The following is a 15,125-nucleotide window of genomic DNA, read 5'->3' as shown; positions in this document are numbered from 1 at the left end:
AGAGAAACCTAGAAAGCAACAGTGTCTGAAAGAATTCCAAGTAGAAGAGACATGACGGAATTTTGAGGATTCTGTAATATGTATGGTAAAACAGGCCAGAGCTATTTTAGGAACAGAAAAACATTTCTTTGCCAAACAGGTAGAAAATTTTAGCATCTGAATTTTACCATGTATTTGAACTGTGATTAGTACTTGAACGATTTGGAAGAAGTTGTCTTAAAGGCATGGAAGAGAATGATATTTAGGGAAAAGTCAAGTTACCAAATCAACTTGGGTAAACTTCTGGAAGAGTGAACTTGTATTTCGTATAGTGGTACAGGAATGCAGTAGAGTTAGTTTTTTATTCCTCTTGTCCCTTTATGCCATCATAAATTGTGGGTGCTTCAGTCTTTACCTTAACTATCCGTTTTTGTTTTCCTCTCTGAAGTCTGTGTAAAATTCCTGTGCTGTCATTTTATTTTTTTTATTTAAAAAAAATTTTTTTTTCAACGTTTATTTATTTTTGGGACAGAGAGAGACGGAGCATGAACGGGGGAGGGGCAGAGAGAGAGGGAGACACAGAATCGGAAACAGGCTCCAGGCTCTGAGCCATCAGCCCAGAGCCCGACGCGGGGCTCGAACTCCCGGACTGCGAGATCGTGACCTGGCTGAAGTCGGACGCTTAACCGACTGCGCCACCCAGGCGCCCTGTTGTGCTGTCATTTTAAAAAACCTGTTTAATGAAGATAGTGGAGTCTTGTTTTTTTTAATTAATTAACCCATCCATTCATTCAGTAAATGTTGTCTACCACTGTGGTAGGTGTTATGAGTACCATAATAAGAGCTGATCAGAACCGTGCTTATTGAAGTGCTTTGTGTCATTAATTCTTTTCATTCTTACAGTTTTGTGGTGTAGGTACTTTTATTTTCCTCGTTTCGTAGATGTGGAAATTGTGGCACAGAGAGAGGTTAAGCAGTTTGCCCAAGGTCTTAGAGCCTAGTTAGTGGCAGCACCAGGATTTGAATCCAAGCAGTCTGGCTCCATAGTCTCCTGCTCTTAATCCCTAAATTATACTGATTCTAAACTACTTTAAACAATTCTAAACTCTCTAAACTACTACCACTGTACTAAGACTAGAGTGACAAAAATAGACTCTGTCCATGCTCTTCTAGAGATTGTTGTCCATAGGGGAGAGAGATGGTAAACAAAAAATACACTAATAAATGTGTAATTGCAAAGTGTATCAAGTCCTATGATGGAGAAGTAAAAAAGAGATTATAGTAGGGGACCCTGAATTATATTGGAGCCTTGGGAAAAGTTTCCTGAAGATGTGATGTTTAAGCAGAGATTAGAAGACTGAAAGGGAAAGGCAAAGGGAATAGCATGTATGAAAGCCTTGGGGTAGGAAGGAACGTGGCACAGTTTGAGAAGCTGGAAGAAGATTGGTGTGGCTGGAGTACAGTGAGCAGTGGGGGAGGAAGGAGAGGGGCACAGGATGAGGATAGAGACGTAGGCAGGGTTGTGTTAAGGATTTTGGACTTTTTTCCTAAATATAACTGGAAGCGTTGGAAGGTTTTAAGTATGAGGGTTGTGACCCTAATATATGATTTTAAAAGGTTGCTCCAGCTACATTGTGGAAACTTTTGGAAATTTGTGGGAAAAATTTTGGAATTTGGAAAATTTGAAAGAGAAGTGGAGAAGTATGATAGTTAAAGATGTCTTTTTGTGGTCCAGGCAAAAGATGACCATATCATGGCTTGGACTAGGCTGTAGGCAACGGAGATGGGAGGAAGTAGAAAAATTGAATAGATACATTTTTTTTTCCCAATAGATATTTTAGAATTAGGACAGGCAAGACTTAATGATGGATTGAATATGTGGGAGGAGGGGAAAGTCAAGTATGATTCTCAGATTTCTGGCATGAGCATCTGGATAGATGAAGTTGCCATTTCTGAGATGGAAACATTGGAGGAGGAGCAGATTTTGACTAGAGTTGGGGAGCAGGAGGAAGACCTCAACTTAAGCCCTGCTGAGTGTGAGCTTTCTGTTAAAAACACGTGGAGACATCCAGCAAGGAGCCTTTGAGTGCTGCTGGCAGGGGTGCTGGCAGTAAATCTGATGCTCTTGGTAGAGAGGTGGTATTTACAGTCAAGGAAAATGGTAAGATTACCTAGAGAGAATGTGTGTATAGACTAGCAGAAGAGTGTTCCCAGTCAAGATCCAAAGAATTTGAGGAAACCTCAGAAATCCACTGAAGTGGATTTAAAAAGTGGGACGGGAGGAAGTGGAGATGGTCTGTATATTTTGGTAATTAGCATGTCTGTCTTCCCAGAAGAAGTAATACTTTAAGAAGAAATAATATAATAAGGTCCATGAAGATAGGAATGATACCTTTTTATTTTCTTCTTGGTGGCCTAGCCTTGGTGTCTTGCCAGGAGGTTGGATTAAAGGAGAAAGAGGTTTAAAAAAAGCCGGGGGTGGGGGGGGGGGGGGGGGTGGGGAGAAGAGGTCAAGGAATGAGGGTAACTGCAGAATGGAAAGAGTAGTGATTCTCATGATTTGTATATGTGGCCTTGGAATTTAAGGGTTTATGTACTTTTTAGTTTTGCTGTCATTAGCTTCTCTTTTCAATTCCCTACTTAATGTGTCTTTGTATTTTGGCTTTTAAAATTTATTCCTTACTTTTATTTTTTCGTATTGCTTTCCTGTGGTCATTGTTGCTATAGTCAATTTGCTCATGTGCTTGGTTATTTACTTTATCTTAAAAAAAATTTTTTTTAAATGTGTTTATTTATTTATTTATTTTATTTATTTTTTTTTTTTAATTTTTTTTTTTCAACGTTTATTCATTTTTGGGACAGAGAGAGACAGAGCATGAGCAGGGGAGGGGCAGAGAGAGAGAGAGGGAGACACAGAATCTGAAGCAGGCTCCAGGCTCTGAGCTGTCAGCACAGAGCCAGACATGGGGCTTGAACTCCCAGACTGTGAGATCATGACCTGAGCTGAAGTCGGCCGCTTAACCGACTGAGCCACCCAGGCACCCCTACTTTATCTCTTTATTCAGTCACTTATTTATTGGTTCTTACTGCCATATAGAGTATGTATAAATATGACTCTAGACTTTGTCTTGTTTCTGTTTTGTTTCCCATTTACATATTCTTTGCTTAGAGTCTAATAGGCCATAATGAGATAATATTAAACATTTTGGCTACCAGTCTACCTAGAATTTTATATGATGACTTCTCTGGGAAGGGCTAAGCATTTTATGGATATTGTCCCCACTAGTTCTTCTAGCCTTCCCCCCCCCCCCCTTTTTTTTTTATTCAGGTGAAATTCATACAATGCAAAATTAACCATTAATTAATTAATTAAAATTTTTTTCTTAATTTTTTTTTATTTTTGAGAGAGAGAGACAGAGCACAAGCAGGGAGGGGGCAGAGGGAGAGAAGGAGACACAGAATCTGAAGCAGGCTTCAGGCTCTGAGCTGTCAGCACAGAGCCCAATGTGGGACTTGAACTCACAAACCACTAGGTCATGACCTGAGCAGAAGTCAGATGCCTAACCACTGAGCCACCCAGGCACCCCTTGTTTATTTATTTATTTTTTAAAGTTTTTATTTATTTACTTTGAGAGAGAGCATGAGCAGGGGAGGAGCAGAGAGAGAGGATCCCAAGCAGGCTCCGCACTATCAGTGTAGAGCCTGATGTGGGGCTGGAACTCATGAACCGTGAGATCAAGACCTGAACCAAAATTAAGAGTCCGATGCTTAGAGGTGCCTAGGTGGCTCAGTTGGTGAAGCATCCAGCTCTTGGTTTCAGCTCAGGTCCTGATCTTGTGGTTGGTGAGTTCGAGCCCCTCATCGGGTTCTGTGCTGATGGTGCGGAGCCTGCTTGGGATTCTCTGTTTCCCTTTATCTCTGCCCCTCACTTACTCTCTGTCTCTGTCTCTCTCAAAATAAACTTAAAAAGAAAAAAAATGGGGGCGCCTGGGTGGCGCAGTCGGTTAAGCATCCGACTTCAGCCAGGTCACGATCTTGCAGTCCGTGAGTTCGAGCCCCGCGTCGGGCTCTGGGCTGATGGCTCGGAGCCTGGAGCCTGTTTCCGATTCTGTGTCTCCCTCTCTCCCTGCCCCTCCCCCGTTCATGCTCTGTCTCTCTCTCTGTCCCAAAAATAAATAAACGTTGAAAAAAAAAAAAGAAAAAAAAAAAAAAAGAAAAAAAATGGACACTTAACTGACTGAGCCACCCAGGTGCTATTTATTTACTTTTTTTTTTTTTTTTTTTTTTTTTTTTTAAGTAGGCTCCATGCCCAATGTGGGGCTTGAATTTATGACCCTGAGATCAAGAGTCGCAAGCTATACTGACTGGGCCAGCCAGGCGTCCCTTAAAAGATTTTATTTTGGGGCGCCTGGGTGGCGCAGTCGGTTGAGCGTCTGACTTCAGCCAGGTCACGATCTCGCGGTCCGTGAGTTCGAGCCCCGCGTCGGGCTCTGGGCTGATGGCTCGGAGCCTGGAGCCTGTTTCCAATTCTGTGTCTCCCTCTCTCTCTGCCCCTCCCCCGTTCATGCTCTGTCTCTCTCTGTCCCCCAAAAAATAAATAAACGTTGAAAAAAAAAAAATTAAAAAAAAAAAAAGATTTTATTTTTAGGAGTTCCTGGGTGGCTCAGTCTGTTAAGCTTGGGACTTTGGCTCAGGTCATGATCTCACTGGTCCAGAGTTAAAGCCCCATGTCGGGCTCTGTGCTGACAGCTCAGAGCGTGGAGCCTCTTTCAGATTCTGTGTCTTCCCCTCTCTCTGCCCTTCCCCCACTCATGCTCTGTCTCTTTCTCTCAAAAATAAACATTAAAAAAAGTTTTTAAAAAATTTTATTTTTAAGTAATTCTGCAAACCCAATGTGGGGTTTGAATGTACAACTCTGAGATCAAGAGTCACATGGTCTGCTGACTGAGCCAGCCAGGTGCCCCAGAATTAACCATTTTAAAGTGAACAGTTCAGTGGTGTTTAATACATTCATAATGTTTTGCAACCACCACCCTCTATTTAGTTCCAAAACATTTCGATTACTCCAAAGTAAAACAGTTTCTCTTCATTTCCCTCCTTCCACCAGCCCCTGGAAATCAGCAGTCTGCATTCTGTATCTATAGGTTGATATATTCTGAATTTCTTATAAAAGAGGAATCATAACAATATGTAACCTATTGTATATATTGTATTGTATTGTGTATGTATTGTATATATCATAATTTGTTCCTTTACCCATTGAAGAACATTTGGACTGCTCCCACCTTTTGGAAATCATGAATAATGCTGCTGTAAACATGCATGTACGTGTCCTTGTTTTCAGTTGTTTTGGGTATCTACCTAGGCGTGTAATTAATTGTAAGGCTATCTGGTAATGTATTATTGTCATGATTCTTCCTAACCCATAGAGATCAAGCCAACATCTGCAGCTTCCACAGAGTGAGTGATTTGAGAGTTGTTGGCTGGGCTTAGATTGGGATTGAGAATCTCTTGCCTTTATATTTAGTTTTTTGAGGAACTGAGTTCTCCTAACATACTGGTTTTATCATTTGCATTTTACTGATGGGGTAATTGAGGTACAGCATCTGCTTGGTTTTAACTTCCTATCATCTTCAGAGCAAGTCAGTGATGGAACTGGGAATTTAAGACTCTTAATCATGTTCTTTGTCTAAGATGACCCATTTAAAGCCATGTTGCATTTACATGAAGCTGTTTAAAATGGGCTTCCTATATTTTATAATCTCTTGAAGGGATATTGTTCAGGTGGTATTAAGCAGATGTTCTTTTCCCATAGAAGACAAGAGGGAATGTGTTTTAATTGCAGTAGAAGGGATATAGATTACAAATTAGAAAGAACTTCCTGACAACAAGATACTGGGATATTACTGAGGAAGGTTGTGAAATATGTTCTTCAAAGACTCAGTAACTGTCTTTGTAGGATGACTCAAGCATGGGCTTGTTAAGAAATGAAGGAGATGAGAAAGATGACTTCTGAGGTCCCTGGTAACCAAACCCCAGGTAGTTAATCAAAACAGTATCTCTGGCATTGTAATGAGTATATTTTCATTTTCTTTATGAAGAAATAATCAGTGGAGACTAGGTAAATTGCTCAAGGTCTCCTAGTAAAATGAAAGATTAGCATTCTGAATCTTCTTGGCTCCCATGTTCAATGCTCAGGGATGTGTTCTTTATCGTAAAGGAGTCTTTTCATGGCTATGTGATGTATTATTGTTGTGATTCTTCCTAAACCATAGGGATCAAAGCCAACATCTGCAGCTTCCATAGTGTGTGTGATTTGAGAGTTGTTGGCTGGGTTTAGATTAGGACTGAGAATCTTTTCCTGTAAAAATTGTTTTGGTCTCCTGTTACACATGTAGAAATAGGAACACATTATCAATAACAGACTAAGGTAATAGATTCTTAATGACTCTTTAGAAGGGCCAGATTAAAATTGCTTAAGGAAGGTGTACATGACAGATGTATTTTTGTTTTGTAGTGCTTGGAAAAATAGAAGCCCAGAAGATGGGCAAATGAATGAACATTGGTTCATGCTGTAGAACATAAATATAAAAATACTCATTAAATGTAGTATTAAATTGCCAGTTTATTTACTATTATTTTTTTAATGTTTATTTACTTTTTAATTTTTTTTTTCAACGTTTATTTATTTTTGGGACAGAGAGACAGAGCATGAACGGGGGAGGGGCAGAGAGAGAGGGAGACACAGAATTGGAAACAGGCTCCAGGCTCTGAGCCATCAGCCCAGAGCCTGACGCGGGGCTCGAACTCACGGACTGCGAGATCGTGACCTGGCTGAAGTCAGACGCTTAACCGACTGTGCCACCCAGGCGCCCCTGTTTATTTACTTTTTGAGAGACAGAGCTTGAGTGGGGGAAGGGCAGAGAGAGAGAGAGGGAGACACAGAATCCAAAGCAGTCTCCAGGCTTTGAGCTGTTAGCACAGAACCCGAGGTGTGGCTCGAACTCACGAGTCTTGAGATTATGACCTGAGCTGAAGTCGGATGCTTAACTGCCTGAGCCACCTAGGCGCCCCAAAATTGCCAGTTTAAATGCTCAGCTCAGGAAATGCCAAAGTTAAATTACTGAGAACATTAACACATTCACCTGACACTTTAGGGTGTACATTAAAGAATCTCATAATAAGTGTTTATTATTAAAAAACACCTTTTGAGGTTCATGGGTCATTGACTGGGAAGCTAAGCTGGGAGGGGGTATTATCATTGATAGGTTGCTTTAATGGAGGATTTATTATGTCTCTTTCAGTTGAGCTGTGGGAGCATTTACTTGTTCACTTCTCTGCTACTACAGATATCAAATATACTTATTGAGCTTTCTTGAATTGGCAACAACTGTTACCTCTGCAGGATAAAAGAGAGGGGAGCCAACTTTTGAATACTTAACACGTACTGGGAATTTTATATTTGTTCCTCCACGTAATATTCATAACAAACCAATGAAGCTCTATAAAATGGATGGTAGTATCTCTATTTTAAAGGACAGGAGGGGCGCCTGGGTGGCTCAGTCAGTTGAGCGTCCGACTTCGGCTCAGGTCATGATCTCACAGTCCGTGGGTTCGAGACCCGCGTCGGGCTCTGTGCTGACAGCTCGGAGCCTGGAGCCTGCTTCAGATTCTGTGTCTCCCTCTCTCTCTGCTCCTCCCCTGCTCATGCTCTGTCTCTCTCTCAAAAATAAAAAAACGTTCAAAAAAATTTTAAAGAAATAAAGGACAGGAAATGTGAAACATTTTCTTGCCAAAGGTTATACAGATGGTGAATGGCAAACCTGAGATAGAGAAGTTAGAGTCTTTAAGTTAATGTTACTCTTTTTTTCTTTTTTATACTATCACTTCCCTTCCTTCCTTCCTTCCTTCCTTCCTTCCTTCTTCCCTCCCTCCGTCCCTCCCTTCCTTCCTTCCTTCCTTTCCATGCCCATTGTGGTCTTATGACCCTGAGACTAAGGGTTGCATGCTCTACTAACTGAGCCAGCCAGGTGCCCAGAGTTAAGTGTGTTCTTTGGAGGTGCCTATGGGGTGGCGTGAGAGTCAGGAAGAGTTTGATTCTCCCACTCTGCTTAAACCAGAGCAGCTCATTTTGATCTCTTTTATATGTTAGTGTTTTCACATAAGATTTCATCTGGAAAAAGAGTTCTGCTTCTTAAAGAAAAGAAAGCAACCTGGAAGGCCACTGAGGAATCACGAAAGAAAATTAGTTAAAAAACATGAAGATTGAAAAGTGGCTAAATTACATAACTGCCAGTCGGGAAATTATGTCAAATTTTTAAGTGACTTGATGTCCCAGCCACATATGCAGTGCAATTATTCTGTCCTTAGGGAGTGTGGGGTAGTGGGAAAAGAGCAGACACTCTGGAGTTGGAATTAGCCCCTGGGGTGGCTGTGGAGTTTGGGAATATTTCTGTAAACCTAGTGTGTGCAGACACCTCTCTTTCAAGAGTGGCTGTGAGGATCAGAAAGAACCTTCACCTTCAAGTTGCCTGGCTCATAGTGGATACCCCTAAAATACTAGCTGTTGCTGAGATGATGATGATGTTGTTGATGGCTTTTTTAATTTTTTAAGAATCTATTGACATTCCCCCCCCCCCCAAATACCTGAAAAACTTCTTCCATACCAAGGATAGGCAGTCCTTTACCTCTATATGTACCTCATTATGGTGTTCAGCATGTTTGTTTTTGATAGTTTTTGAACTGTGCATGATTACTTATTCATGGATGCATCTATTGTTGATGAAAAGAGAAAACCTGAACTTCATTAAGTTCATTTTCATTGAACTTAAAAGAAAGAAGCAGTAGTGAAAAGGAACCCCATACAATGACTTGAGAAACCTGGGCTTTTGTCTTAGAGCTACCCTTAGTGAATCTTGTAATGATGGACAGGTGAATTTAACTTTGTAAGATCTTATGTTCAAAATGATGTCTTTGTCACTTTAAATTCCGTACATCCATTGTTTGACCAGAAAGGTTAAAGATACTTCATTTTCATTGCCAAAATTTTAAAAAATTGCATCATTACTTTTAGAGAAGGAGCTTTATGCTGACCTGAGTTGGCAGGCCTTCATTTGTACTTATTGAGTATGACCAAGGCAGTGTTTTATATGGAAAGATGTTGTATATCAGAGCAGAACTGAAATGAAGAGCAATTAATTGTAAGGAAGCTAATGTGAGAGATTATCATTTGCTTTTGGGTGGATAGCTGGATTCTTCAAACGCATAGCACTTTGTACTTCCTTGTGGGTAGTACTTGCCACATTTCAGTATAGCAGCTATATAGTTACAGTATACAACAGTTGCAGACTCCCCACCAGACTGAGAGCTCTTTGAGGTTTTGTTTACCTTTCTGTCCCTGTTACAATAGTGCTACATAGTATACTGTCCCCAAAATATACTAAATGGGGGAAAAATGGGATCAAAGTTAGCAGACATATGTGGAAAATGGCTTCTGCCTAAATACACTAAAAACACTAAATACAGTGTTAAATTTATTGACTCTCTTCTGTTGGTATGTGGTAATATGGAAAAACCAGATAAAGTAGGAAAAGCACAAGTTTTATAGCTTTGAACACCAACTTTACCGTGTACTCACTGTTTGACTATGGGTGAGCAATTTCACACTGAGCCAGGTTTTTGTCTGTAAAATGGGACTGGGGTAGGAGGGAGCTTTAGAGATAGAATATATAAAACATTAGCACTCAATAGAAGTGGTAGTAGCTATTACAAAAATGGATGTTTTAAAAATTATCAACTGTACATTTTGCACTTCTGCTTGAAGGAGTAATATATTTTCAGAGAAGTTTGTTTGCTTTGCCTTGAGTATGTGGGAGAATTATCCCCTCTAGCAGTTTTCTGCTGAAAAGAAATCTTTTAGCATTTCTTGCTCTGCGGGCCCCCGAGGATAGTTCCATGGAGGAGGCATTTGGGATCCTAGAATAGCTGCTGAAGACCTTGCATTTGTGTGGATCTCTTTACAATACTGCTTCTGTATTGTACTGTACTCTCTTTTTCACTCACTAAATGATGCTGTCTCAGCTACTGTATATTAACATGATAAACATTGTCAAGATCTGTACCAGTCAGAAAATATTCCATACCTGCCATCCTGCTTGGCACTTAAAAGATTTTTTAAGCTCTTTATGGTACAGTGATAATAGGTGAAGTAGGTAGGTTGCAGGGTAATATGTAGTATATATAATCTCATTTTGATACACAAAACATCTAATAAGATGCCTACATGTTTGTCTAAGCAATGAGTTTGCATAGTTATCTCAGGAGGGTGGAAATGGGAGGGTTTGGGAGGGAGATTGATCAGACTAATTTTCACTTGTTACTGAGGAGCATATGTTACTTTTTTTTTTTTTAAGTTAAACTTTTTATTTTGAGATGATTGTAGATTTACATGCAGTTTTAAGAAATAATGTGAGAGAGAGAGATCAAGTGTACCCTTTACCCAGTTTCTCCCAATTTTAACATCTTACAAAACCAGGATATTTCCATTGAAACAAGATACAGAACATTTCCATCACTACAAGGATCTCCCTTGATGCCCTTTTATAGCCACACCCATCCCCAAATCATAAATCATCAGTCAAGTGCAATGGGTAAAGTTGCAGTAAAGCTTTGTGGAGAGAATCAAGGGAAAATACCCATAGGAGAAGGCGGTCCATCTCCTACTTCCTTTGCCCTATCTGTAATCCCGCCCCCCTCCCGCCCCGACTAATTTGGTCTTTGTTATTTCAAGAATTCTATGTACATAGGTCAACTACAATTTAAAAAGGATGTAATTGTATGCCCCACTGACTGAGCCAACCAGGTGCCCCCATATTAGCTATTTAGTTATAAAAAGTTTTTTTTTTTTAAGTTTATTTATTTTTGAGAGAGAGAACATGAGCATGAGTAGGGTAGGGACAGAGAGAGAGAATCCCAGGCAGGTTCCATGGTGCCAGCACAGAGTCCGAAATGGGGCTCAAACCCACAGATCATGACATCATGACCTGAGCATATGTTAACTTTTAGATTGGGCTTTCCACTCAGCCTAATTCCCCGCAGATTCAACTTGGTTGCCTGAATCAGTCAATATAGTTCCTTTCTTTTTAACTGCTGAGTAGTAGTTCATGTTTTGAATGTTACACAGTTTGTTTAATCATTTGTCCATTGAAGAACATCTGAATTTTTCTCCAGTTCCTGGCTATTAGGAATAGAGCTGCTGTGAACATTTGTGTACAAGTTTTTGTGTAAGTTTTGCATTTCTCTGGGATAAATGCCTGAGAGTGTGGTTGCTGGGTTTTATGGTATGTCTTCTTTAAATTTAAAAAAAAAGGGAGAAATTGGGGTGCCTGGGTGGCTTTGTTAAGCGTCCAAATTCGGCTTGGGTCACAATATTGAGGTTCCTGAGTTCCAGCCCCTTTTTGGGCTCTGTGCTGACAGCTCAGAGCCTGGAGCCTGCTTCAGATTCTATGTCTCCCTCTCTCTCTGCCCTTCTCCCACTTTTGCTCTCTCTCAAAAAATAAATAAACATTTAAAAAAATTAAATAAAATTACAAATATTAACTAATACAACCCTCCAGGAGGCAAGTAATGGTTAGCTGTGGTGAGAGTAGTCCCTTTTATGGATAGGTAGGTTGAGGCATGGATGTCAGGGTACATAGCATGAGTCACTGTGTTCTGACTCAGATTCATTTGAATTTATTCATTCTCTCTTCTGAATCAACTTTATAATTATGACCTGCTAGATGTGAGGACACAAAAAGGAATTTTTCTGGATCTGAGGTTTAATGCCGATTCTATAAAAGCAGTGTGTATAGTGGTCAGAGCATGCACTTTGGCAACTTATTTGGATTTTGAATCTCTCCTCCACATGGGCCAATCGTTTAACTCCTCAAGCCTCAGTTTTGTGATTTGCAAAATGAAATGGAGATAATGATAGTACCTATCTTCGTAGTGTCATTGTGAGAAATAAATGAGATGATATGGAAGAGTGCTTAGTACTGCCAGGTGTGTAGCAAATGTTCAATGAACGTTAGATAAAAGTATTGCTTTAAATATATGTTATGTTCTGCCACTTTCGTTTATCAATTGGCCATAATTGGATAAATATTCGGATTTTTCTGTGTACTTACAAGGCTTTAAGATCACTGTTTACTTTTGAAGTAAAGGATGATTTAAATGCTACTTAAATTTAATCTTATGTGTAATTAACAATAGGAAGTAATGTTGGATTGTATTTATTACAGTATTAAGTTACATGAAAATATTAAAAAATTTCTCCTAACTTACTCATTTTCTCAGTCTCACTCAGAAAAATGGGAAATGATGCTCAGCTACTGATTTTCTCCCTTTGATCTGCCCCCCAAAAAACATTCCTTTCCATATTTTTTTAATGTTTATTTTTTTTTTTTTTTTAATTTTTTTTTTTTTTCAATGTTTATTTATTTTTGGGACAGAGAGAGACAAAGCATGAACGGGGGAGGGGCAGAGAGAGAGGGAGACACAGAATCGGAAACAGGCTCCAGGCTCTGAGCCATCAGCCCATAGCCTGACGCGGGGCTCGAACTCACGGACCGCGAGATCGTGACCTGGCTGAAGTCGGACGCTTAACCGACTGCGCCACCCAGGCGTTAATGTTTATTTTTGAGAGAGAAGGAGCGCGCAAGCAGGGGAGGGGCAGAAAGAGAGGGGGACAGAAGATCCGAAGTGGGCTCTGCGCTGACAGCAATGAGCCCGATGTAGGGCTCGAACTCACCTGAAGTTGCAGCTCAACATACTGAGCCACCCAGGCGCCCCATCCTTATTTTCTTCCTAGCATATTGAGTAATTGAAAATATCCTCAATTTTTTTTTTTTTTTAACATTTATTTACTTCTGAGAGAGAGAGAGTGCAAGCCAGGGAGGGGCATAGAGAGAGAGAGAGAGAGAGAGGAAGACACAGAAACCGAAACAGGCTCCAGGCTCAGAGCTGAGAGAGAGAGAGAGAGAGAGAGAGAGAGAGAGAGAGAGAGAGAGAGAAACCGAAACAGGCTTCAGGCTCAGAGCTGTCAGCACGGGTCCCAATGCGGGGCTCGAACTCACGAACCGTGAGATCATGACCTGAACCGAAGTCGGATGCGCAACCGACTGAGCCACCCAGGCGCCTCTAAAGTATCCTCTATTTACTTATTTATTTCTGCAAAAACGAATTTTAATTTTTAATCTTTAGTTTGATTTAACGTTGCTTTTAGTACGATGCTGACACCAGCTGTGCAGAAAAGGGTCTGGAGACGTCCATAGCATCACACACCTGCGGGTCTTCGGTTCTGGAGGCTCCAGGGCAGCCAGTACTGCTTCGTCAAATACGTTCTTCACGCCCTTCTGTGTGAGTGCAGAACACTCCACATACTTGACCGCCTTCAGGTTGCGAGCCAGCTTTTCAGCAGTCTCTGGAGTGACAGGCTTCTGTTTGTTCTCGGCAAGTTTCTCAATCTTGGGTCATCGCGGAGATTAATTTGGGTCCCAACAAGGAAGCAAGGAGTCTTTGGACAGTGGTGAGTTATCTGAGGCACCCAGTTCTCCTTCACATTTTCAAATGAGGATGGAGAGACCACTGGAAAACAGACTGGAAATACATCTGTTTGTGGATAACTCAGCAGTCGTAACCTGTCATGATCCTCTTGCCCTGTGGTATCAAAAAGTCCAAGGGTATATGGCTCTCCACCAATCATAACTGTGACTGCATAGCCGTCAAAAACAGTCGGTACCTACTCCAGTGGAAATTTGTTTGTTGTGTAGGATATCAGGAGGCATGTTTTACCAACGGCACCATCGCCCACAACAACACCCTTAATTGTCTGCATTGCTGAAACAGTTTTGTATCCACTTTAAATATTTCAGATTCATTGATGACCTCAGCTTCTCCACCGGGGTGTTGGCAGCACTCCTCAATTTTTTTTTTTTTAATTTTTTTTTTTAACGTTCATTTATTTTTGAGGCAGAGAGAGCATGATTGGGGGAGGGTCAGAAAGAGAGGGAGACACAGAGTCCGAAACAGGCTCCAGGCTCTGAGCTGTCAGCACAGAGCCCGACGCAGGGCCCGAACCCACAAACTACGAGATCATGACCTGAGCCAAAGTCGGACACCCAACCGACTGAGCCACCCAGGCGCCCCAATTTTTAATTACATAATGACATAAGTGTCTTGAGGGCAGGGATGTTCAGTAAAGTATTCTCAGTGCCTAGAATAGTGCTGAGTACATAGTAAATGTTCAATAAACATTTCTTGGCTATCATTGCTTTTGCATCCTTCTCCTCCCCTTCCTTTTTAAAAAATCTTTAAAGTTTATTTATTGTGAGTGAGCGGAGGAGGGGGGAAAGAGAGAGAGAGAGAGAGAGAGAGAGAGAGATTGAATCCCAAGCAGGCTCTGCACTGCAGTGAATTTATGAAACCGTGAGATCATGACCTGAGCCGAAACTGAGAGTCAGTCGCTTAACCGACTTAGCCAGCAAGGTGTCCCCTTCTCCTCCCCTTCTTTAAGTGTTTTTTTATTCGGAAAGTTGGGGAAATGGAATCCAGGTTCTTAAACCCAGTGATTTATTTTGATTGGCTGAGAAATGTGATCGGCAAGATGGAGGAGCATCTGGACTTTTTAGCATAAGAGCTCTACATTTACTAATTTGACTTCTTTTCTTGAAGCCTTGAGGGAGATTTTTTCTTTCCCTGTTCTGGTCAGCCAAGAACCTGACCTGGGCTGACTCTAACATTGGAGAACACTGAACACTGAACACAGTATCTGCCGAGCCAAGGACTGGGAGTCAAGTTCTGATACTATCTGAAGAAAAAGCCTGAATTCAAATCCTGCTTTGGCTACTGATGCCTCTTGCAAAGCTAGATGCATTTCGTAACCTCTTCCAGGTTTTATTTTTCTTAAATAATCTCATCTCAATAATCTCAGTAATCTCATCTGTCCTGGGGTTGGTGAGGATTCTTGGTTAATGTTCTCCAAGCTTTTAACAATACTGTTGCTATGGCTCCAGGGGTATCCAGGAATCCTGGGGGCAATGTTACTGTGGGAGGAGAGTTACACTTCTTTTTCCCAAAGACTGTGCAGAAAACAGAAAGATGTGATC

The 15,125-nt window shown here is 41.0% G+C and overlaps 1 protein-coding gene and 1 pseudogene across 14 annotated transcripts in view; one reads left to right on the top strand and one right to left on the bottom strand.

Annotated features, from left to right (window-relative positions):
- AMBRA1 (autophagy and beclin 1 regulator 1) overlaps positions 1 to 15,125 on the top strand; it is a 179,825-nt gene that overhangs the window by 7,046 nt on the left and 157,654 nt on the right. The gene's annotated exons all lie outside the window — the stretch shown is intronic.
- On the bottom strand, positions 13,218 to 13,936 carry LOC123600493 (annotated as a pseudogene).

Source organism: Leopardus geoffroyi, chromosome D1 (genome assembly GCF_018350155.1).
Source record: "Leopardus geoffroyi isolate Oge1 chromosome D1, O.geoffroyi_Oge1_pat1.0, whole genome shotgun sequence".
Taxonomy (NCBI): Eukaryota; Metazoa; Chordata; class Mammalia; order Carnivora; family Felidae; genus Leopardus; species Leopardus geoffroyi.
Note: the sequence above shows the minus strand (reverse complement) of the source record. Positions and strands in the feature narration are given on the sequence as shown.